General features: G+C 47.0%; 1 pseudogene across 1 annotated transcript; it reads left to right on the top strand.

Annotated features, from left to right (window-relative positions):
* The first annotated feature begins 363 nt into the window (after positions 1–363).
* LOC311231856 (solute carrier family 35 member D2-like protein) lies at positions 364–26915 on the top strand (annotated as a pseudogene). The gene is made up of 12 exons (XR_014621064.1): positions 364–596; positions 2089–2122; positions 2413–2499; positions 8951–9018; positions 9511–9582; positions 9682–9749; positions 12144–12245; positions 19078–19170; positions 19867–19934; positions 21076–21154; positions 26656–26738; positions 26834–26915. The product of XR_014621064.1 is annotated as a solute carrier family 35 member D2-like protein (transcript).

The raw sequence follows: 26915 nt of genomic DNA, 5'->3' as shown, positions 1-26915 counted from the left end.
GTTATACAGCCCCGAGGCGAGCAGGTTGTGTGATAGTAAAGGGTTAACCTTCTGTCGTGTGGCAGTGAAAGGGTTATTACAGTCCATCAGGACATGCTGCACTGACTCCGCCCCCCCACACCCTACTGTACACAACGTCTGATAAGCCCCCAGTGCCCCAACCGTAATCTACACATTATAACAGAGTCCCTTCTGCGTGGCGGCTGGGTGTGTCTTTATTACAGCACAGAGATTGTACCCATTCTGCAATCTGTTAAATAAACTTTTCAATCAATATAACCTGCCCTCTATCCCCACCAGGGGGAGACATTATTATCTTTGTTCACTGAAAGACGCCCCGCCCACACGCCGGCGCTCGTCATCATGACGTCAGTGATGGCGGAAGTGCGGCAGCGTCAACAACAGGAGCAACATGTGTCCAGAGATGAAACTGTCAGAAGATCTCGTAATAATAATAATAACAACAGCGGATCCACCAGATCTCGTAACAACAACAGTGGATCCTCTGTGTTCCTGAAGCTCTGCGCTGCTGCTCTTTATGGCGTCAGCTCCTTTGTGATCGTTCTGGTGAACAAGAGCGTCCTCAGCGGCTACAGGTGAGAGGGGGGGGGGGGGGGTCTGGGTGAACTAACTTGGGGGGGGGGGGGGGGTCTGCAGGACTCTGGGTGAACTAACCTGAGAGGGGGGGGGGGGGGGGTCTGCAGGACTCTGGGTGAACTAACCTGAGAGGGGGGGGGGTCTGCAGGACTCTGGGTGAACTAACCTGAGAGGGGGGGGGGTCTGCAGGACTCTGGGTGAACTAACTTGAGAGGGGGGGGGGGGTCTGCAGGACTCTGGGTGAACTAACCTGAGAGGGGGGGGGGGGTCTGCAGGACTCTGGGTGAACTAACTTGAGAGGGGGGGGGGGTCTGGGTGAACTAACTTGGGGGGGGGGGGGGTCTGCAGGACTCTGGGTGAACTAACCTGAGAGGGAGGGGGGGGGGGTCTGCAGGACTCTGGGTGAACTAACCTGAGAGGGAGGGGGGGGGGGGGGTCTGCAGGACTCTGGGTGAACTAACCTGAGAGGGGGGGGGGGGGGGTCTGCAGGACTCTGGGTGAACTAACCTGAGAGGGGGGGGGGGTCTGCAGGACTCTGGGTGAACTAACCTGAGAGGGGGGGGGGGGGGTCTGCAGGACTCTGGGTGAACTAACCTGAGGGGGGGGGGGGGGGGGGTCTGCAGGACTCTGGGTGAACTAACCTGAGGGGGGGGGGTCTGCAGGACTCTGGGTGAACTAACCTGAGAGGGGGGGGGGGGGGGTCTGCAGGACTCTGGGTGAACTAACCTGAGGGGGGGGGGGGGGGGGTCTGCAGGACTCTGGGTGAACTAACCTGAGAGGGGGGGGGGGGGTCTGCAGGACTCTGGGTGAACTAACCTGAGAGGGGGGGGGGGGGGGGGTCTGCAGGACTCTGGGTGAACTAACCTGAGGGGGGGGGGGGGGGGGTTGTAGGACTCTGGACTTCAGACTCAGCCTGATGTCTCTAGTGAAGGAATGATTGATTTACATTATTTAACAGATTGCAGAATGGGTACAGTTACAGTACGGCTCAATACACACAATTGTTGAGAGGATGCAGACCAGAGAAAGACTTTCGTCTTGTTTACATCAGGGTCCCCCATTTTCAATTCATAGTGACATTTATGGCACACATGACATACATGACATCATGATAATTATGGCATAGGGACATACATGACATCATCATAACATATATGGCATAGGGACATACATGACATCCAGGTATAGTAACCGGGGTTTGGACATATCGCATAATTATATAGCCTACTACACACACCATACAATAAAATCAAAAGACTGATCTAATTATGTTTTACAAGCTGGGGGGGGGGGGGGGGGGGGGGTGGCATGAGCCACGATCGATAGCTGTTCAGCTGACCAGTTCATTGCAGGCAAGAAGTGACTTGTGACTTGAGTATCATTTAATTATTAGAGTATCATTTAATTATTATTTCAACATCTGTTGAGTAAATCCATTGACTGTGATGCATTTCTTTTTTTAAATATCTTTCCTCGTTGTGCCTTCTGCAGATTCCCCTCGTCGACATGTGTTGGACTTGGCCAAGTAAGCTCCTCCCACATTACTGACATACTGACCCCACTGTACACATTACTGACCCCTACTGGACACATTACTGACCCCACTGTACACATTACTGACCCCTACTGGACACATTACTGACCCCACTGTACACATTACTGACCCCTACTGGACACATTACTGACCCCTACTGGACACATTACTGACCCCTACTGGACACATTACTGACCCCACTGTACACATTACTGACCCCACTGTACACATTACTGACCCCACTGTACACATTACTGACCCCTACTGGACACATTCTGCAGATGCTGGCTACAGTCGTTGTGCTGAAAACTGCAAAGGCACTCGGTGTCATAACATTTCCAGATATGGACAGGAGTACACCAAAAAAGGTGATTCAAATATATTTTTTTTAAATCTTTTTATGAATCTTTCTTTATGCGTTATGGGGTGTTGGGAGTGCTTCTATTAACCCTTTCACTACCACACTACAGACGGTTAACCTTTCACTACCACACTACAGAAGGTTAACCTTTCACTACCACACTACAGAAGGTTAACCTTTCACTACCACACTACAGAAGGTTAACCCTTTCACTACCACACTACAGAAGGTTCTGTATCGTTAGTGGCTTAGCTTGGCATCGCTACTGCACTATCTCGCGTACGTGCACGCGTACTGAATAAACCACAAATGTACCTCTAATACCAGTATTAGTCTGACCACACCCCTCATCAGCTTACCTTCATAAGCAGGTGTGTGGTCACCTGCTCTCCTCCTTCTCGCTTTCACCACAAGGAAGAGGTGCCTCGGTAGATCCCCACACTTGACACCATGATGGAAGAAATTGGATTAGGAACAGCTTGGGAAACAAGGATACGTTGACATCATATCTTTATTTTCTCTCTCACTATTTTCGAGAAAATACGGCGATATTGTCTTCGTACTGGAGTGTCTAGAAGATGATGATCATTCTAAAAACCCTCCACCGGTTTTCGTATTGGGAGCACGCCGCTGCATGCTTCTCAACTGCAGTTCCTTGCTGTGTTTGTTGGGGTGAAACCTGTCAGGCCACAGCTGAACTGTCGGACATGCCGCTGTTGTGAGGAGCGGTGCGTTCCAGGTTGGGTGAGTAGTGTTTGCTGGCGGGCTCCACTTGTCTGTTAGTGCTATGGGGGCTACTTGACAAAGTTTATGGAAACCGGCCCCAGGCTAGGGTCCTTTGTTTAGCCGCCTAGGCGACAGAAGGCCTTGGTCTGGCGACCATTATAGTTTTAACTAGTGGGCCGCGACCATTGACACTGGTGATCCCTGTGTGTTCTGGACGAGTGGATTCTCTCTGTCACCGTGTTAAGACCCCATCTTTCATATCCAAATGAGAGTATTCCTTCACGAGGGGATATGTGCATGTAATGTGCGATAGCGGCAGATTCATGTTCAAAGTCAGCTATACAGGCCGGTTGGTACTGTGCTGATTCCGCCGGACGTGGTAATGTCACCGTTGTGAAGCGGTGTTGACGTCTTGTTTTCTCTTTTCTCTTAAAAAGTGAGGAGGGGTTCAGAACGGCGGCCTGTCTGGGTGAGTGTTATGTCATTGTTTACATGTTCATAGCTTACGGTTAGCCGGTCAGTGGCCTGGCGCGGGGTAGCTTAGCTTCTCGCGCGCCGCCGGGAGCTCGCTTCTGATCGCGTGCGTCGTTAGATCGGCGTCTCGCGAGCGGAAGCAATAGCACCCGAACGGTTGGAGCAGCCGTTAGCTTGATGCTATTCTGTTGAACGTGCTTTGATTTTAACATGTTTTACACTCTTGACCACGACGTCATCCTTGACAGGGGATGTTCGTCGACCCTGCCTGAGCCTAGACGGGGATTGCGTCAACAAAGAGGACTGTAGCGACTGGTGGAGCGGCGACGCTGCCCGGATCGAACAACACAGGACGGCTGTGTTCTACGGTGTCTTGTGACTGCACTTCGCTGATCTGCGTTCCGGGTAGGTACGGGGTTGGCCAGACCTCATAACACGTCTTCTGGTTTTACTTTGCTAAATGTATTGTGGATAACGGTGTTTTTTCCCGAAACGTGTGTTGTTGCAATGCATTTGGGATACGTTGCGGGTTGTGTGTGAGCTGTTTTTGTCACTGGCAGTTAGCTTCTCCGTGCAGATCGTGATGTATTGATCTGGTTGTTGTGTGAGAAACATCATGGTGTTTATGTGTACCGTGTACTCACTACTAAGGCAACTAACCTATGAAGCTATGCTTGGTGACAAGTGAGTAAAAGAATGTTCTTTCTCAGACTGTAATGACAATGAACAGTGAGTTCACACATTAACAGGTTTTCCTGTTTTAACTGGCCGTATTGAGGGTAAAATAGGAGGATTGTGTTTTTCCCCCCCCGGTTCCCTGGGGACTTTATCACCTCCTATCAGACAAGTTGTGCATTAATTGTGTCTTTTGTGTGGTAGGGATACGATGTAACTCTTAGCTTGATTGCTGAGGTTGTGCTAAATCTGCTGGAGAAACTTATTTCCTAAAGGGAAATTGGTTTGGTTGCTGTCATGTGTGCTTAGCAAGGCCTGTGGTCGATACTAATCAAGAATGATGTATTCTCTCATTGTGAAAAAAACGGCGTTCCTCTGTTGAGTGTTTTTGCCATTTTTTGTAGGTGATGATGGGTTGTGTGTGTCATGTGACCTACAACTGGGTTGTACTGGCCACAGAAGCACATGTGTATGTTGGACCGGGGTTCTTAGAGCCTTCTCTATTCTGTGTTTTTCCTTAGTAAAAATCAGATAGCAGGTTAGCTCATGCGCTGTGTGGAGCTGTGAAACGCTTCATAGAAGCTGACTATGACTGTGTCATATTCTCTTTTTGTCGTTACGTCGTATCATGGGTGTGGGGTCGTAAAGGGGTGAACTGGTAACCTTTCCTCTCCCCATTGTTCTGTCGGTCAGGGGTACACCCCCTGTCCTTCAAGGTTCCCGTCACGTGGCGGTTCGGCACGTTACGGGGGGGGGGGGGGGGGGGGGGGGGGAGTTCCTGGTCCCACGGCCTGGTATATTGGGCGTGTGCACCGCAGGAATTCCCCCGCCATAGAGTACGTCACCGTGCGCGTCTCTGTTGGTAGGACTTCCGTGTGCTGTTCAGGTCCATGTGATGGATCTGTTTTCAGGGGGGGTGGTCAGGGCTCCTCCTCACCAAGCGCCTATTCAGGCCTTCTGTGAGTTCGGACTCCTTCTTCCATGTGAGGAAGCCTCCATCAGAGTACAGAGCCTTCCTCCTCAGATTGTCAAAGTGAGTGGACCCTCTAGAAGGGTCCTTTTCTATTGTATGTATATTCGATTCAATTCGTTTATTGAGTGTGTATGGGTTCAGTGCCTCTTCCCCGGAGGCCCTAAAACCAGTTTTTTACATGGCTCGAGGTGCAATATATTCTTTTCAATCTGTACAGCTCGCGTGGGAAGTCTCTCTGGGGATCCCCGTCTCTTTCCTATGGGAGGGTGGTGGGATGTAAAAATGTGAACATTTTTTACCCCGGCTGTGTAGACTGGGATACATACTGTTGATGCTTCCTTCTTTCTATTCCAGAAGTGTTGGAGTTAGGGAGTGTCACACCCCTCTTGTCGTTCCCCTGGGCGCCTTGGGGATTCAATGACAGGTCTAAATAGCCTGTTCATTGATGGGGGTGTGTCCCGACGCACGTATAGTGCTAGCTCGCTGTAAACAGGCGATTGACTGGCACGCCTTGGTTGCTTGTGGTTGAAACAGCGTTTTTATAAAGCAACTGAGATGGGGGTTTTTCCTCTTCCGGCGACCGCATCCCATGACCTGGGTGGGTTGTCGACGGATTCTCGTTCATGTCTGGGGGATGATGACGGGATGGATCTGAACATATGTAGTGGGGTCTCACGCCCTTGGGGTGGGCCACCAGGCGCGGTTCGTCCGAACGTCTGGGTGGCGCCTTCTTTTCATGTTAAGATCAACACGCATATCTGCCCTTCTCCTGGAGTAGGCATGTCGGCGTGGTTAGGGCACGGGACTGGTTCTGGTCACGCTGGTCCAGATCAGTTGAACCCGTTGTCCGCCGGGGATGCAGATCTGCTGTTCTGGTACCCTGAGGGACTTGGGCTTTTTTCAGGGGGAAAAATGCCAGGTCGGTCTGGGTGTCACAGGGTTAAGCGCTATGGAGACCCTGGTTGGGTATGTTTTTACTCAGCACTGTCGTCATGGCTTACAGCCATGCCATTCTGTACGCTCTCGATCTCGTCGGATCTCGGCCGCTACACAGGTTGGTCCTGGTTAGTACTTGGTTGGGAGACCGCCGGGGAATACCAGGTACGGTGTGCTTAGGGGCTGGTTCTCCATTATTTTTCGCTCCTCTCTCACGCATGGCGAAGAGGGGCCTGTGGGGGTGGTTTTTTGACCTCCTCTGGTGACCCTGTGCTTCCCGTACCGCCAGGCCCGGTCCGGAGTGATGTTTGCGACCCGTAGGCCTGGGTTAACCCTTTTTGGAAACTGAAACACTTGTACTGCGGTATAGCCGGTGTATACCCGCAGGTGTGTTTTGGAGTTTTTTCTTGAGGGGTTATAGGAACAACCACCGCATTGGGTAACACCGAGGTGGTTGATTCCCTGGTGTGTTGGAGCAGTGTCAACTCCCGGGTTCACCGTTTGAGGGTGCCCCTGCACGTTCATGACGTCTGCCAATCGTGTCAGCCTTCTCTGCCTCGACCCCTCTGGGTGGGGGTTGTTAAATGGAGGCTTGGTCATGCAACACCGCCAGCTTACGCTCCTTCCGCCGGGGCGGCTGTGTTCAGCTGTCCCCTCTGGCGCCTGTCTCGTCCGCAGTCTCCAGGCTAGGGTTAACAGCCTGTTGCCTGGTTTTTCCCCGGTGCGCTGCCTGCTTCCGTTGGTTAACCTTTTTTGTGTGCTTACGGCCATGCTGACTGCCTATTCTGCAGGGTCAGTGTGCCAGGCGGTGTACTATTGGGGGGACGGGGCCCGCTCGGCTTACGGCCATACCGACCTGAACACGCCCGATCTCGTCCGATCTCGGAAGCTGGGCAGGTTCTGGCCTGGTTGGTTCCGCCTGGGAATACCAGGTGCAGTAACTGAGGGGCCTTTGTCCGAATACGCTGGCGATGTGGGGGGCGGGGCACTACGTGCCCACCTGGTGGGGTCTTGATGCTGGCATCATGGACTTCTCCGGGCCCCCATTCTAGGGAGTCCAGTCCTTTTGGTGGGTCTGGGTCTTCCTTCGTGCTCCGCTGCTACGGCCTTGCCACGGGGTTGGGTTTGCCCTTGACCCCGTGATTCTGGGGGCAGTGACGAGGTTGTTCCTCCGTTCGTTCCCGGGTGGCATGCGGGTTGTGCGTGTGTGTAGTCGTGGGGTCAAGCCACGGTCTGCTCACCCTGTGCGTTGAGTTGCTTGAGTGCCTCTTCGCACGGTCGGGTCCGTCGCCCTCCCGTGACGTCCCTAATAGGGGGGCTACCCTCCATTAGGGGGGGTCGGGGGGGCTCGGCCCTCCCTGTTCTGATGGTTTTGGGGGGCTGTCAGCGGGGTGTATTTGTCAGCCAAGTGGCTCCGCTTGGCCTCCCTTGTGCAGTAGCGATGCCAAGCTAAGCCACTAACGATACAGAACGTTAGGTTATGACTATAACCAAGTTCTGTTAGTTAGGGGCGATGCTTGGCATCGGACGGCCGCTGCAGCCCTTGTCCTCACCTTGTGGTGAAAGCTTGGGAAGGAGGAGAGCAGGTGACCACACACCTGCTTATGAAGGTAAGCTGATGAGGGGTGTGGTCAGACTAATACTGGTATTAGAGGTACATTTGTGGTTTATTCAGTACGCGTGCACGTACGCGAGATAGTGCAGTAGCGATGCCAAGCATCGCCCCTAACTAACAGAACTTGGTTATAGTCATAACCTAACGTTAACCTTTCACTACCACACTACAGCAGGTTAACCTTTCACTACCACACTACAGAAGGTTAACCTTTCACTACCACACTACAGAAGGTTAACCTTTCACTACCACACTACAGAAGGTTAACCTTTCACTACCACACTACAGAAGGTTAACCCTTTCACTACCACACTACAGCAGGTTAACCTTTCACTACCACACTACAGAAGGTTAACCTTTCACTACCACACTACAGAAGGTTAATCTTTCACTACCACACTACAGAAGGTTAACCTTTCACTACCACACTACAGAAGGTTAACCTTTCACTACCACACTACAGAAGGTTAACCTTTCACTACCACACTACAGAAGGTTAATCTTTCACTACCACACTACAGAAGGTTAACCTTTCACTACCACACTACAGAAGGTTAACCTTTCACTACCACACTACAGAAGGTTAACCTTTCACTACCACACTACAGAAGGTTAACCTTTCACTACCACACTACAGAAGGTTAACCTTTCACTACCACACTACAGAAGGTTAATCTTTCACTACCACACTACAGAAGGTTAACCTTTCACTACCACACTACAGAAGGTTAACCTTTCACTACCACACTACAGAAGGTTAACCTTTCACTACCACACTACAGAAGGTTAACCTTTCACTACCACACTACAGAAGGTTAACCCTTTCACTACCACACTACAGAAGCTTAACCTTTCCTCAACTACCACACTACAGACGGTAGTGAAAGGGTTAACCTTCTGTAGTGAAAGGGCTAACCCTTTGGTAGTGTGGTAGTGAAAGGGTTAACCTGTATTGTTGCAGTGAAAGGGTTAACCATTTTGGTAGCGTGGTGGTGAAAGGGTTAAGATGCACGTTACAGTGAAGGATCTGTTTGTTTCTAAATGTCGTCGTGGTTCCAGATGTTTCCTCTGCCGCTGCTGTACGTTGGGAACCAGATCTCAGGATTATTCGGGACACAAAGACTGAAGTACGAGCTTCTCCTCACGCTACTGACTGATAATATCATGTGAGGAATCAATACATATACAGGACAGGTGCAGCTCGATAAATTAGAATATCGTGGAAAACTTATTTTATTTCAGTAATTCAATTCAAAAAGCGAAACTCTCGTAGATTATAGATTCATTACACACAAAGTGAAATATTTCAAGCCTTTATTTGTTTATTTTTTATGATTATGTCTTACAGCTCATGAAAGCCCAAAAGTCTGTATCACCAATAATTTTTTTTAAATAGATGTATTTTTCTTTTGTATATAGAAATGTCGGCCTTCTGAAAAGTATGTGCATGTATGTTCACTCAGTACTTGGTTTGGTTGGGGCTCCTTTTGCACAAATTACTGCATCAATACAGCGAAATATATAGACTTTTCCACGATATTCTAATTTATTGAGCTGCACCTGTATGAGGTATCAAAACATAGCTTAATAATGGTTTCTTGTTTCTTCTTACGCCCCAGTCTCCCAATGTTCACAGTTTTAAGGAGGTTCTCTATTGTGTTAACCATGATGTTTGAGGGGGTCTTACTGAAGTAAGTTTTCCTTATACCATCAGAATTCCATCAGTCCTATCAAATACTTGTTTTTCCTCCAACGTGAATGTTAATATATATATATATATATCTTCACAGAAAGACATTCTCTGGGTCCATCAAGTCACAGTGTTTGCCATGATCTTTGGTGCCTTTATTGCTGCAAGGTGAGTCCCCCCCGCATTTAAAAGTTAATTGGATCCTTTTTTTATTAAACTTTTTTTATTTTAGCGCTTTTCCAGCTTTGTTCTGCCGGGAGCGGGAGGCGAACCCAGGACGGCCGCGTGGTGCGAGGCACTGTGTTGTGCGCCACGAGGGCGCCCCAACTGGATCCTTTTTAAATGAAAAATAGTGCTTGGAAAGGTACTTGAAAGTCCTTGAATAGGAGTGAATAAGGGGGCGTCCGGGGGGGGGGGGGGGGGGGCACCACGATAGGAGTGAATAAGGGGGCATCCAGGGGGGGGGGGGGGGGGCACCACGATAGGAGTGAATAAGGGGGGCGTCCAGGTGGGGGGGGGGGGGGGCACCATGATAGGAGTGAATAAGGGGGCATCCAGGGGGGGGGCACCACGATAGGAGTGAATAAGGGGGTGTCCAGGGGGGGGGGGGGCACCACGATAGGAGTGAATAAGGGGGGGGGGGGGGCACCACGATAGGAGTGAATAAGGGGGTGTCCAGGGGGGGGGCACCACGATAGGAGTGAATAAGGGGGGGGGGGGGGGGGCACCACGATAGGAGTGAATAAGGGGGGGGGGGGGCACCACGATAGGAGTGAATAAGGGGGGGGGGGGGGGGCACCACGATAGGAGTGAATAAGGGGGGGGGGGGGGGGGCACCACGATAGGAGTGAATAAGGGGGGGGGGGGGGGCACCACGATAGGAGTGAATAAGGGGGGGGGGGGGGGGCACCACGATAGGAGTGAATAAGGGGGGGGGGGGGGGCACCACGATAGGAGTGAATAAGGGGGGGGGGGGGGCACCACGATAGGAGTGAATAAGGGGGGGGGGGGGCACCACGATAGGAGTGAATAAGGGGGGGGGGGGGGGGGCACCACGATAGGAGTGAATAAGGGGGGGGGGGGGCACCATGATAGGAGTGAATAAGGGGGGGGGGGGGGCACCACGATAGGAGTGAATAAGGGGGGGGGGGGGCACCACGATAGGAGTGAATAAGGGGGGGGGGGGGGCACCACGATAGGAGTGAATAAGGGGGGGGGGGGGGCACCACGATAGGAGTGAATAAGGGGGGGGGGGGGGGCACCACGATAGGAGTGAATAAGGGGGGGGGGGGGCACCACGATAGGAGTGAATAAGGGGGGGGGGGGGGCACCATGATAGGAGTGAATAAGGGGGGGGGGGGGCACCACGATAGGAGTGAATAAGGGGGGGGGGGGCACCATGATAGGAGTGAATAAGGGGGGGGGGGGCACCACGATAGGAGTGAATAAGGGGGGGGGGGGCACCACGATAGGAGTGAATAAGGGGGGGGGGCACCACGATAGGAGTGAATAAGGGGGGGGGGGGCACCACGATAGGAGTGAATAAGGGGGGGGGGGGGCACCACGATAGGAGTGAATAAGGGGGGGGGGGGGCACCATGATAGGAGTGAATAAGGGGGGGGGGGGCACCACGATAGGAGTGAATAAGGGGGGGGGGGGCACCACGATAGGAGTGAATAAGGGGGGGGGGGGCACCACGATAGGAGTGAATAAGGGGGGGGGGGGCACCACGATAGGAGTGAATAAGGGGGGGGGGGGGCACCATGATAGGAGTGAATAAGGGGGGGGGGGGCACCACGATAGGAGTGAATAAGGGGGGGGGGGGGCACCACGATAGGAGTGAATAAGGGGGGGGGGGGCACACGATAGGAGTGAATAAGGGGGGGGGGGGGGCACCACGATAGGAGTGAATAAGGGGGGGGGGCGGGGGGGGGGGGGCACCACGATAGGAGTGAATAAGGGGGGGGGGGGGGCACCACGATAGGAGTGAATAAGGGGGGGGGGGGGGCACCACGATAGGAGTGAATAAGGGGGGGGGGGGGGCACCACGATAGGAGTGAATAAGGGGGGGGGGGGGCACCACGATAGGAGTGAATAAGGGGGGGGGGGCACCACGATAGGAGTGAATAAGGGGGGGGGGGGGGGGCACCACGATAGGAGTGAATAAGGGGGGGGGGGGGCACCACGATAGGAGTGAATAAGGGGGGGGGGGGCACCACGATAGGAGTGAATAAGGGGGGGGGGGGGCACCACGATAGGAGTGAATAAGGGGGTGTCCAGGGGGGGAGGGGGGGGGGCACCACGATAGGAGTGAATAAGGGGGGGGGGGGGGGCACCACGATAGGAGTGAATAAGGGGGTGTCCAGGGGGGGAGGGGGGGGGCACCACGATAGGAGTGAATAAGGGGGTGTCCGGGGGGGGAGGGGGGGGTAACGTCCTGGTTGTTGCATGTCCTCCCCTTCTCTCCACCTTCCCGTCACTGTCCCCAATTAAAGTCTTTAAAGAAGTGAATAAGAAAAACAAGGCTGTGTATCTGATGCCTCGCACTCTTCTGTGTTGTAGCACTGATTTGACCTTTGACCTCCAAGGATATGTATTCATCACGGTGAACAACGTGCTGACGGCCGCCAACGGGGCCTTCGTGAAGCAGAAGCTAGACTCCGGGTGAGGGGATCAACATTCTGGTTACAGAGCGTCTGTCAACCTCGTTTAACCCTTTCACTGCCACCCTACAGAAGGTTAACCCTTTACTATCACACTACCGACGGTTCTACCATTTAAAGTAGTAAATGACCATTTTTCATATTTAGGACTCCCAAAATCCCAAACTCTTATTTAAACTTAACTATGCTGACATGGTCACAAAGTTAAAACTCAACATAGAGAAGTGGAGGACCCTGCCCGTATCTATGGTGGGGCGTATTAACGCAATCAAGATGGTGTCTCTTCCTAGATTCTTGTATCTATTTCAAAATCTGCCAATCTTCCTCACTGCAGCATTCTTTAAGAAACTAGACTCTATCTGAGACGCATCCTCTCACATGCACTATGGAGAAAGATGGCATCCCGATAGAAGATGCAGCAGATCGGTCTACATGTAACGTATGTACATCAGGGATATATATGCACAATGTATAGTAATGTTTTTTTTTTTTTGTACATGCTTTTTTAATTTCCATGTCAGTTGTTAATGTGTTTGTATGAGTCTTTTGTATGTTTTGTATGTTACAAAAAAGAAAAGACAAATCTTGGATGTTGCATATTATGCTGTGGAAAGATGTCTGGTGAATATTGGAAAGATTTGTGCAAAAATATCAATAAAAAAAGAAGAAAAAGAAACTAGACTATTATCTTCCCATTTGTTTGGGGGTATAAAACTAGAGGTGGGCATAGATAAAAATTCTAGATTAATCTATCTGCAATCCTGGATTTAATCTAGATTAATCTAGATTAAAATGGCTAAAAAAAATAATGACCAGAAGTAAGTCCTTACTTTTTCTTTCCTCCTTATGTTTCTCAGGCCAGGTGGCCCATTACACCATGAGCCCATCTCCCGTTTCCAAAATGCATTACAGACTGTTTGAAAAAGCTGTTTTGCTATGATAATTGGTAATGAAATATCAAAATAATGTTCAATAAGATGTACTTGTGTTTAATAAGTTGTTTTATTCAGAAGTTAACACAAATAAATAATATTACCAGTACAGTACAGTATCTAGCACTCTCAGGAGCAAAACAGAAAGAATCATTTCAAACTTGAACTATGTGACATGGCTTGAATCAACTGCTCCAGTGGAGTTGCTCAGTGGCCAATGGTGTCAACTGTGGTTGTACTGGGCAGCTCCCAGGTGTGAATGGAACTGTGTGAATGTGAAGCAGGGCGTTCCTGAAAAAGAGCTTCTGTGCTCAGCGAACCTATACCCTGGGTAATTAGATTAATCCGTTAATTATATTATCGCGCGATACTAGTATAGCGTTAACGCAGCACGTTAACGCTGTTAACGGCCCAGCTCTATATAAAATCCATCGCATATCAAAAGGGCATCTGCAGAAGCCAACACAGGAGGGAGGCCTAGGCCTGCCTGTATTCAGGAATTATTATTGGGCAGCTAATGCTAGAGCTCTGACCTACTGGCAGAGGGGACTCTCGGGTGAGACACCATCTAATAACTCCCCCCTGTGGCTAAACATTGAAGCCACAGCAGTAAAAGGCTCCTCTCTCTGTACTTTACTTTTTTCTAAAACAGAATCCCCTCAAAAGCTAATTGGTGACAATTTTATCTTAAGGAACTCACTTAGGATTTTGAATCAGATGAGAGGTGTTCACAAGCCGCCAAATGTCTGTATGTATACCCCTATATGTCATAACCACTCCTTTTTGCCATCTCGGACAGATGGGGCGTTTGCTGTCTGGAGGGACAAGGGACTCACGACCCTTGGAGACTTGTACATAGACAAACAGTTTGCATCATTCGACCAACCGAAAACAAAATTTAACATCCCTAACTCCCACTATGTCAAAGAAAAAATTCCACATTTTGAAACCATGCCAGAGAATTGCCCATTCTACGATCTCCTGAAGCTCCCTCCAGACTCCAGACTCCTGATATCTCGCTTTGTGTCCCTGTTTTCCACCTCTGTGTCCACTGACCATCTGAGAGATGCCTGGTCCACTGAGTTGAATCTAGAGGTGTCTGAGAACATATGGAATGAAGGTTTGACTAGAATCCAAACTTGCTCGATCAATGCTAGGTACAAATTGATTCAAATTTGAAGTCATCCATAGACTCCACTATTATTTTTTTTTATATTTTATTTTATTATTATTTTTTAAACATACACATAAACATAAACATAACAACATAAAATTAGATATACAAGCATTACTTAACAGTACACATCCAATGAAATCACCATTTAAATAAATGTATTATACGAGATATACACCTAATACTTGCTATCTAAAACCCTACACACATATGCTCTCTCTCGCTCCCCCCCCCCCCCCCCCCCCCCGGACCCCCAACTGGATAATCCATCCATTATCATTCGCTCCTAACCAGGCACTACAATTCATATGCTAGCTTTTATTCTTTCCACCACTTCTAACCACATTGCAATTTTGGATTCACTGACACCCAAAATTCTTGCTGTCGATATTTCTAGATAAATCACATCGAGATATGTAAGAATCCAAACCTTCCGGCAATTTTTTTCCGGTTGAAACCATCGTGATGCTATCAGCTTTTTAGCCGCTGTGATACCAGATAAAACTAATCTCTTTAGCTGTATAGGGACTGCAAACTCAAAAACATCATTCAACAGCAATACAGAGGGGTGTACAGGTATATTCAGAATTAAGAAATTTGATAATTGCTGGGCCACTTCTTTCCAGAATATCTTAACTGGTGGGCAGTCCCAGTACATGTGCATAAATGTACCCTCATCCCCATTTGTACATAAGGAGCATATGGAGTCTTGTTTAAGTCCCATTCTGTTCAGTCTTATAGGAGTCAGGTATGTCCTATGAATATAGTTGAGATTGATTTGTTGATGGTCCGGGTTACGTGACGCAAGTCGAACGTTTGCCCAGGCTTCTTGCCAATCAAAATTTATTTCCAGGTCTGGTATATCCCTCCTCCAGACTGAGTCTAGGTGGAGGATTCCGTACGAGGACGTTAGTAATTGATGATAAAAATCTGATACAAAACCTCTCGATGTCTCTCTTTCATAGAATAATTTGTGGTATCTGTGGTGTACAATTGGTATCCTTAATGGGACTCCATGAGCCTTCAAACATAACAATAACTGTGCGTAAAAATAACTACAAAAACCCCGTTTGTTGAAAACATCTCCTGCTTTTCCCATTTAGGGTATCTTATAGGTCGTTTTCCAATCAGGAGTGCATTGTTATTGAATAAGGGAGTATGATTATGCCATTTATGTGGGTTCGAATATTTTTTTTGTGTTTCACGCCATATCCGGATCGCATGAGTAATAATGGGGCCAAATTTCAATTCGCATTGCTTAATTGATAATTTGGTGTATACTATGTCCTGCAGTCTATGTGGTGCTACTATATTTACTTCAAAATTTCTCCAGGATACTGATGCTTGGGGATCAAACCAGGTTGTCAGTGATCTTAAAGTGTACGCCTTAAAATAGTGGTAAAAATCTGGAAATGCCATACCTCCGTCGGTTTTGTTTCTCTGTGCGGTGGATCTTTTTATACGTGGTTGTTTGTTATTCCAAATAAATTTGTATGCGGTAGAGTGTAATTTTATCCAGTAACCATCTGGAGGGGGTAACGGTAGCATTGAGCTAATGAAGTTGATTCTAGGTAAGACATTCATCTTAACTATTTATACTCTGGCCTGTACTGAGTTTTTAAGTTTTGACCACCTGTCAAAGTCGTATTTGATCTTATTTTGGATTTTTATGTAATTGTACTTCACCGTTTGGCTTATAGTAGGGAATACTTCAACTCCTAAACATCTGAAGTGTTTTACCATTGGTATTTCTTCTGGAAGGAGTATATTTTTTGCAGGGGCATTAAGTGGAAGGAAAGCCGACTTTGGCCAATTTATCCTAAATCCCGATAGATTGCCAAAGTCATCAATCAACTTGAGAAGATGAGGCATTGCGGTGTTAGGGTTTTGCATGAACAGTATTACGTCGTCCGCATATAAAAAAAATTTATGTTGTGTGCCCTTGATTGCGATTGGTTCTATGGATTGGGATTGTCTTATATATTGTGCTAAAGGCCAATGATAAATCGAATAGTCCGGGACTAAGAGGGCAACCCTGTCTAGAAGAGCGTGATACCGGAAAGATTTCGGAGGTGATTATACCTGTTGTATAATACTTTAATCATATCAATGAATCCTTTTCCTAACCCCATCCTTTCTAATACTGCCCATAGATCAGACCATTCCAACCTATCAAAAGCTTTCATCGCATCCAGGGACAGCATCGCCTTAGGTGTGGTGTCATCCTTGCTGGCATCTAGTACGTGTAGTAATCATCTTATATTATCAGTGATCAAGCGGCCTCTTATGAAGCCAGTCTGATCCGGATGAACTAAAGACGTCATATGCTTTTGAAGTCTGATGGCTAATACCTTAGAGTACAGTTTGATATCGGTTCCGAGGAGGCTTAAGGGTCTATAACTACCGCAATCGGTGGGGTCTTTGTCTTTTTTAAGGAGGACTGTTATGAGTGCAATATTGTCGTTCTTATGGAAGTTCCCCTCCTTGATTGAGTATAAAATCATATTAAGTAATAGGGGTCCAATTATGTCCCAACATGAGAGGTACATTTCTGGTGGGATACCGTCTCTTCCAGGGGCCTTACCACTTTGCATTTCAGATATGGCCTTCCTGAGTTCCTCTAGTGTAATGGGTGTTTCTAACTGTTTAGCGTCATCCTCTGTTTTGATCGAAGGTCGTTTCTGATTTATACAAGTTGGAGTAGAACTCTTTGAATGTCTCGTTGATTTTTTTTAGGGTCTGTAACAAGTCCTTGTTGTGCTTTAATTGTAGTTATATCTGCACATTTTGCGTTGACTCTTAATCGCATAGCTAGTAGGTGACTTGGTTTAGAACCTTGAGAGTAATGCTGTTGTCTTGTGCTACGTATTTGTACTTCAGATTGTTGTTTATAAATGGCATTAATCTCTTTTTTTAACACATTAATTTGAGTTTCCAGTCGAACCGAGTAGTTATATTGTAAGGAAGAAAATAACGTAGAGTAAAGCGTTTCCAGCCCTGCCAGTTTTGAGCAACGATTCTTGCGTATTTTGGAGGAAAAGCACCCGGTAAAATCCTTGATCAATCCCTTTACCGACATCCATAATATTCTGGGGTCCGGCACCGATTTCGCATTCTCCAGTAGGAATACTGAAAGAGCTTCTTTGAGTTGTGTAATGAATTCCTTGTTATTCAGCAATATCGAGTTAAATCGCCATCTTGGGGCTCGGGATGACAGTATACCAAATGATCCTTTTAGGAGTAAATAACAGTGATCTGATAATGCATTGGGTACCATTTCCACGTCATAGTTATCAAATAGTCTCGGGGATGCAAAAACATAATCTATTCTGGAAAGTGTGTTATGTCTTGCAGATCGACAAGAGTACTTCCGGGTCGTGGGGTTGAGTGATCGCCATAGATCATTTACACCTGTATTCTTCGACCAATCCTTTAACGCATTAGATGAATTTTTTTGTTCGTTGGAAAAGGTGGGATAAGATTTATCAATCCCAGGATCCCAAATGGCATTAAAATCTGCACCAATTATAAATGAGTATTCAGGAAGGTCTAACATTGTTCTGGTAAGTGTAGTGTAGAAATTAGCTTCGTACAGATTTGGGGCATATACCGCTACCAACGCTATTTTCCTATTCCTGTGTACAATCTTAGCTATGGTTACTCCATAGACTCCACTATTCAAAGACCAAACTACACAGAATTTATCCATCTCTTTCTCCATTATGTGACAGGTGTAAAGTTGCAGAGGGCTCCTTAACACATCTCTTTTGGCTCTGTCCTCATTTACAAAAATTCTGGGGTGAAATATTCCAGTGGTTTTCCAGGGTCTATGGAAAGGACATTCCACCTGATCCAGAGTTGGCACTCTTTGGGTGTTCAGAGACTGCCTTAAGGTACACGAGGGAGGAACAACAGACACTAATGCTCGGCATGGTAGCTGCAAAAAAAATTATTCTAACCGATTGGAAATCACCTACACCCCCGTGTTTCCAGAAATGGCTCAATGAAATGATCACAATCATACAGATGGAGAGGATCCGCTATTACAGATCCAAAGAGCACAACAGGTGTTCGGACATATGGAGCCCATTCATTGACTATCTGAAGGACAAATAACTGCATTCTGCAGAGACGCACCCCTGTATATCTCATGTTTGACCTGCACCTTGTAACACCTGGCTATACAACACACTTTAATGCTTTGAGTTAAGTCACACTGTTATTTCATTTTCCTGTCTGGCAGTCTTTTTAGTTTTGTTATGTCCGTTTATTTTTGTTCCGTCTCCTCCATTTTGTTTGTCTCTTCTTGTCTATAGTAAACTGAGAAATAAAGTATTAAAAAAAAAACTTCTGTAGTGTGGCAGTGAAAGGGTTACCATGCTGTAGTGTGGCAGTGAAAGGGTTACCATGCTGTTGTGTGGCAGTGAAAGGGTTAAGAGAGAGAGAGAGAAAACAGCCCTGGTTGGACAGCAAAGTCCTATTTTATTCTATAACTTATTCATACACAATCTATTTCATTATCGTATTGTTTTATTGATATTATTATTTTCATGCCCAGAGATGTATTGGTTAATATTGTTTGTTGAATCCCGACGGAATTTGTGTCTCCATTAATCTGTCTCTCTCTGTTTTCCAAATGTCTCAATAATGATAATAAACTCCTTTTAGGAAAAGAAAAATACATGATGTATTATTTTCTTTCTTATGCGTGCGGTCGTCCACTCTAGGAGCTGGGTACATATGGACTGCTCTACTACAACGCTCTAATGATGATCTTCCCAACGATGGCATACGCACACTACTCCGGGGACCTACACACGGTGAGGCCCGACGTCGTGGTGTTGTTCAGTACTACTCCGGGGACCTCCACACGGTGAGGCCATACGCACACTACTCCGGGGACCTCCACACGGTGAGGCCATACGCACACTACTCCGGGGACCTCCACACGGTGAGGCCATACGCACACTACTCCGGGGACCTACACACGGTGAGGCCTAACCCTAACCCTAACCCTAACCCATACGCACACTACTCCGGGGACCTCCACACGGTGAGGCCTGACCCTAACCCTAACCCTAACCCATACGCACACTACTCCGGGGACCTCCACACGGTGAGGCCCGACGTCGTGGTGTTGTTCAGCGACTGTCCGCGTTTATAATGTCGTGTTATCTATAAGCCCAGTGCCCCCTCTCTTACTGTCATCTGACTTTGTTCACGTTTTTAACACATTTTGAAAAGTGCTATGCAATTAAACAAGAGCATTGCTATAACTATTGTATAATGTAACTATAACAACTATAAAAATCACGAGAGCTATTGTATTAAATTAATCTGTCTGTCTGTCTGTCTGCCTGTCTGTCCCTCTGTCTGTCTGTCTGTATCTCTGTCTGCCTGTCTGCCTGTCTGTCTGTCCCTCTGTCTGCCTGTCTGTCTGTCTGTCTGTCTGCCTGTATCTCTGTCTGTATCTCTGTCTGCCTGTCTGTCTGTCTGTCTGTCTGTCTGTATCCAAGGCGATGGAGTTTGATGGCTGGTCTGACCTGCTGTTTGTCTCTCAGTTTGTTCTCACCTGTGTTATGGGGTGAGCCCTTTGTTATTTCTGTCTCTACGTATTAACCAGCTTCCATACATTATCATGGTGTACGGCTGGGTGACATAGAAAACATTTAATATCACAATATTCAAGAGGTATGAAGAATCACATGTCGGATAATCCAATCGATGTTTATCACAATGGACTGAATGGTAATGAGAAGTGCGATAGTCAATTGAAACAAATCTTTACCTGACATTCTCAAGAGTTTTTTTTTTCTCCCCCAATGGTCAACTGTTCTGGAATGTACTGCGTTTTACTTTGACCTCGAAAGTGCTTGAGTTTACAAAAGGTCCTTTGCGCTATATATATATATATATATATATATATATATATATATATATATATATATATATATATATATATATATATATATATTAATATTATTCCTAAAATTGCTGCACTTTGTTAAAAATTGCATTGATCTGTTGGTCTGTGTAGTAGCTATTACAGGATGTTGCTGCTTAAACGTATGTATAATGTATATTCATTGATTCACTCGTGTACCAAAAGCAGGGTAGCCGGACCAGCACTCTCAGGTTCAATAGTTTTAATGGCAGCCTGAATTGGAAACAGACATGTTTCGGAACTATGTCCTTCTTCAGTGATATGGCTAGCAATGGAAATACATTCAAGATGGTAGTTATATACACCTGGCAGGTAATGACATGACAGGAAATGACATCACGACGCAGGTGTGCCTGTGCAATGTGACCAAAGGGATGACCTATCAAAGTAGAGTCCAATCTTAAATCCACACATTATACATATTAAAACAATTGAACCTGAGAGTGCTGGTCCGGCTACCCTGCTTTTGTTATATTCAACTTTATGGGATTACAGCACCCAGTGTCAGAACTTGAGAGCGCGGTCTAACTTGACTATTCACTCGTATACCAAAATTTATTTGAAGTGAACATTTTTGCTTTTCGCATCAAATATTGATATGCGATTAAAATGTGATACATTTTTATTAATTAACTATAAAGTCTGGAATTAATTCGATAACCTTTTTTAATCGAGTCCCACCACTAATATATATATATATATATATTGCAGAGCCTTAGTTGGTGCTCTACTCTAACACTATTATATATATACTGTAACACGGCCTTTCTCTGCTCCACAGCTTCGTTCTCATGTACTCCATCGTGCTGTGTACCCAGTACAACTCTGCCCTGACCACCTCCATCGTGGGCTGTGTTAAAGTAAGTTACTGACCATCACCATCGAGGGCTGTGTTAAAGTAAGTTACTGACCACCTCCATCGAGGGCTGTGTTAAAGTAAGTTACTGACCACCTCCATCGAGGGCTGTGTTAAAGTAAGTTACTGACCACCTCCATCGAGGGCTGTGTTAAAGTAAGTTACTGACCGTCACCATCGAGGGCTGTGTTAAAGTAAGTTACTGACCATCACCATCGAGGGCTGTGTTAAAGTAAGTTACTGACCACCTCCATCGAGGGCTGTGTTAAAGTAAGTTACTGACCGTCACCATCGAGGGCTGTGTTAAAGTAAGTTACTGACCACCTCCATCGAGGGCTGTGTTAAAGTAAGTTACTGACCACCTCCATCGAGGGCTGTGTTAAAGTAAGTTACTGACCACCTCCATCGAGGGCTGTGTTAAAGTAAGTTACTGACCACCTCCATCGAGGGCTGTGTTAAAGTAAGTTACTGACCGTCACCATCGAGGGCTGTGTTAAAGTAAGTTACTGACCGTCACCATCGAGGGCTGTGTTAAAGTAAGTTACTGACCACCTCCATCGAGGGCTGTGTTAAAGTAAGTTGCTGACCGTCACCATCGAGGGCTGTGTTAAAGTAAGTTACTGACCATCACCATCGAGGGCTGTGTTAAAGTAAGTTACTGACCACCTCCATCGAGGGCTGTGTTAAAGTAAGTTACTGACCGTCACCATCGAGGGCTGTGTTAAAGTAAGTTACTGACCACCTCCATCGAGGGCTGTGTTAAAGTAAGTTACTGACCGTCACCATCGAGGGCTGTGTTAAAGTAAGTTACTGACCATCACCATCGAGGGCTGTGTTAAAGTAAGTTACTGACCACCTCCATCGAGGGCTGTGTTAAAGTAAGTTACTGACCACCTCCATCGAGGGCTGTGTTAAAGTAAGTTACTGACCGTCACCATCGAGGGCTGTGTTAAAGTAAGTTACTGACCACCTCCATCGAGGGCTGTGTTAAAGTAAGTTACTGACCACCTCCATCGAGGGCTGTGTTAAAGTAAGTTACTGACCACCTCCATCGAGGGCTGTGTTAAAGTAAGTTACTGACCATCACCATCGAGGGCTGTGTTAAAGTAAGTTACTGACCACCTCCATCGAGGGCTGTGTTAAAGTAAGTTACTGACCATCACCATCGAGGGCTGTGTTAAAGTAAGTTACTGACCACCTCCATCGAGGGCTGTGTTAAAGTAAGTTACTGACCACCTCCATCGAGGGCTGTGTTAAAGTAAGTTACTGACCATCACCATCGAGGGCTGTGTTAAAGTAAGTTACTGACCACCTCCATCGAGGGCTGTGTTAAAGTAAGTTACTGACCACCTCCATCGAGGGCTGTGTTAAAGTAAGTTACTGACCACCTCCATCGAGGGCTGTGTTAAAGTAAGTTACTGACCACCTCCATCGAGGGCTGTGTTAAAGTAAGTTACTGACCACCTCCATCGAGGGCTGTGTTAAAGTAAGTTACTGACCATCACCATCGAGGGCTGTGTTAAAGTAAGTTACTGACCACCTCCATCGAGGGCTGTGTTAAAGTAAGTTACTGACCACCTCCATCGAGGGCTGTGTTAAAGTAAGTTACTGACCACCTCCATCGAGGGCTGTGTTAAAGTAAGTTACTGACCATCACCATCGAGGGCTGTGTTAAAGTAAGTTACTGACCACCTCCATCGAGGGCTGTGTTAAAGTAAGTTACTGACCACCTCCATCGAGGGCTGTGTTAAAGTAAGTTACTGACCACCTCCATCGAGGGCTGTGTTAAAGTAAGTTACTGACCATCACCATCGAGGGCTGTGTTAAAGTAAGTTACTGACCACCTCCATCGAGGGCTGTGTTAAAGTAAGTTACTGACCACCTCCATCGAGGGCTGTGTTAAAGTAAGTTACTGACCACCTCCATCGAGGGCTGTGTTAAAGTAAGTTACTGACCACCTCCATCGAGGGCTGTGTTAAAGTAAGTTACTGACCACCTCCATCGAGGGCTGTGTTAAAGTAAGTTACTGACCGTCACCATCGAGGGCTGTGTTAAAGTAAGTTACTGACCACCTCCATCGAGGGCTGTGTTAAAGTAAGTTACTGACCATCACCATCGAGGGCTGTGTTAAAGTAAGTTACTGACCACCTCCATCGAGGGCTGTGTTAAAGTAAGTTACTGACCACCTCCATCGAGGGCTGTGTTAAAGTAAGTTACTGACCACCTCCATCGAGGGCTGTGTTAAAGTAAGTTACTGACCACCTCCATCGAGGGCTGTGTTAAAGTAAGTTACTGACCATCACCATCGAGGGCTGTGTTAAAGTAAGTTACTGACCGTCACCATCGAGGGCTGTGTTAAAGTAAGTTACTGACCACCTCCATCGAGGGCTGTGTTAAAGTAAGTTACTGACCGTCACCATCGAGGGCTGTGTTAAAGTAAGTTACTGACCACCTCCATCGAGGGCTGTGTTAAAGTAAGTTACTGACCACCTCCATCGAGGGCTGTGTTAAAGTAAGTTACTGACCGTCACCATCGAGGGCTGTGTTAAAGTAAGTTACTGACCACCTCCATCGAGGGCTGTGTTAAAGTAAGTTACTGACCACCTCCATCGAGGGCTGTGTTAAAGTAAGTTACTGACCACCTCCATCGAGGGCTGTGTTAAAGTAAGTTACTGACCATCACCATCGAGGGCTGTGTTAAAGTAAGTTACTGACCGTCACCATCGAGGGCTGTGTTAAAGTAAGTTACTGACCACCTCCATCGAGGGCTGTGTTAAAGTAAGTTACTGACCACCTCCATCGAGGGCTGTGTTAAAGTAAGTTACTGACCACCTCCATCGAGGGCTGTGTTAAAGTAAGTTACTGACCACCTCCATCGAGGGCTGTGTTAAAGTAAGTTACTGACCATCACCATCGAGGGCTGTGTTAAAGTAAGTTACTGACCATCACCATCGAGGGCTGTGTTAAAGTAAGTTACTGACCATCACCATCGAGGGCTGTGTTAAAGTAAGTTACTGACCACCTCCATCGAGGGCTGTGTTAAAGTAAGTTACTGACCACCTCCATCGAGGGCTGTGTTAAAGTAAGTTACTGACCACCTCCATCGAGGGCTGTGTTAAAGTAAGTTACTGACCACCTCCATCGAGGGCTGTGTTAAAGTAAGTTACTGACCACCTCCATCGAGGGCTGTGTTAAAGTAAGTTACTGACCACCTCCATCGAGGGCTGTGTTAAAGTAAGTTACTGACCACCTCCATCGAGGGCTGTGTTAAAGTAAGTTACTGACCATCACCATCGAGGGCTGTGTTAAAGTAAGTTACTGACCACCTCCATCGAGGGCTGTGTTAAAGTAAGTTACTGACCGTCACCATCGAGGGCTGTGTTAAAGTAAGTTACTGACCATCACCATCGAGGGCTGTGTTAAAGTAAGTTACTGACCATCACCATCGAGGGCTGTGTTAAAGTAAGTTACTGACCACCTCCATCGAGGGCTGTGTTAAAGTAAGTTACTGACCGTCACCATCGAGGGCTGTGTTAAAGTAAGTTACTGACCACCTCCATCGAGGGCTGTGTTAAAGTAAGTTACTGACCACCTCCATCGAGGGCTGTGTTAAAGTAAGTTACTGACCACCTCCATCGAGGGCTGTGTTAAAGTAAGTTACTGACCACCTCCATCGAGGGCTGTGTTAAAGTAAGTTACTGACCGTCACCATCGAGGGCTGTGTTAAAGTAAGTTACTGACCACCTCCATCGAGGGCTGTGTTAAAGTAAGTTACTGACCACCTCCATCGAGGGCTGTGTTAAAGTAAGTTACTGACCACCTCCATCGAGGGCTGTGTTAAAGTAAGTTACTGACCATCACCATCGAGGGCTGTGTTAAAGTAAGTTACTGACCACCTCCATCGAGGGCTGTGTTAAAGTAAGTTACTGACCATCACCATCGAGGGCTGTGTTAAAGTAAGTTACTGACCACCTCCATCGAGGGCTGTGTTAAAGTAAGTTACTGACCACCTCCATCGAGGGCTGTGTTAAAGTAAGTTACTGACCGTCACCATCGAGGGCTGTGTTAAAGTAAGTTACTGACCATCACCATCGAGGGCTGTGTTAAAGTAAGTTACTGACCACCTCCATCGAGGGCTGTGTTAAAGTAAGTTACTGACCGTCACCATCGAGGGCTGTGTTAAAGTAAGTTACTGACCACCTCCATCGAGGGCTGTGTTAAAGTAAGTTACTGACCACCTCCATCGAGGGCTGTGTTAAAGTAAGTTACTGACCACCTCCATCGAGGGCTGTGTTAAAGTAAGTTACTGACCACCTCCATCGAGGGCTGTGTTAAAGTAAGTTACTGACCGTCACCATCGAGGGCTGTGTTAAAGTAAGTTACTGACCACCTCCATCGAGGGCTGTGTTAAAGTAAGTTACTGACCACCTCCATCGAGGGCTGTGTTAAAGTAAGTTACTGACCGTCACCATCGAGGGCTGTGTTAAAGTAAGTCAACATGTGTATATATATATATATATATATATATAGTCTAAGCTAATTTCCAACACGTCCCTCTTCATTAACACTTTGGACGCCACAGCGATATGCGTAATGTGTTGTTTTAAAAGGCAGACGCTCTAAAATATAGGAATACGTGGCGGTGTTTGCAGGGCTATAACTATATTCTATATTATAGCTACGGATACAATACTATGGCCCATTTGACATCGACTATCTATCGTTCAATATGTGTTGAAGAAATAATTTCTTCATCCATAAATTCCCGTTATATACCGTGATGAGTGACTAGTTTTAGAGTAATCCTGTCTAATCTAAGAAAACTACGCTATGCAGCAATACGTGCAATTCACTAAAAACGTTGCCATTCTCGCCTGTACACGCTACTTTTTCGAGATCACATCTATATTATCGGTATTATGTTTCATCATGAATGCATGAAAGGGTGGGGGGGGGGTAGTTTTTTGATGCTTTGATTGTCACCAACGGCACACGTTGTGGAGTAAAATACACACATATTGTGATCGAAGTGAAGTCATGGTTGGATCACAGCAGGATTGATACCATATATGGCTTACCTTCACTAGGATGTACCCCAAAAAGAATATTCCAATTATCTGATCGCGAGTCCCAGTATTGGTGTCGATCGTGTCGCCAACATAATCCGCCACACATCATGCACTGGGAGCAATTCACGCTTCTCAATCCGACCACTATAACCGCCCCCCTTGCCCGACCAATAGAAATCCGACCGGAGACTTCTGATCGACCCACAGGCCAAGATATAATGTTTCAAAGGGTGCTCTATACTGCCACCTGGGTGGATGCGGCCGGTATTGCACTTTGACATTCTCAGGATGATTCCCCATGTTAACCCAGATGTCCGTGTGCCTGTAATGAATGGAAATATCAAATAAAAGAAATAACAATGAAAACCCGACTATCATTGTGTCTGGCGTCCAAAGTGTTAATAACTGACCTCTGCTTTCGTTCCCCCTCCTGCAGAATATTCTCGTCACGTATCTTGGGATGGTGTTTGGCGGAGACTACATCTTCACCTGGACCAACTTCATTGGTCTAAATATCAGGTGAGGGATGTTCCTTCAGCTGTACTGGTTGTTGTTGTTGTTGTTGTAATGACATGAGATGAAATATGGACCCTTGCCTCGTGTTTCCTCCGCAGCATCGCCGGAAGTCTGGTGTACTCCTACCTCACCTTCACAGAGGAGCGGGCGAGTGAGTCACGGCCCTTTGGTCTGTTTTAA

Source organism: Notolepis coatsorum, assembly GCF_963971535.1.
Source record: "Notolepis coatsorum genome assembly, chromosome: 7".
NCBI lineage: Eukaryota > Metazoa > Chordata > Actinopteri > Aulopiformes > Paralepididae > Notolepis > Notolepis coatsorum.
This window is presented reverse-complemented; position numbering and strand designations above follow the sequence as displayed.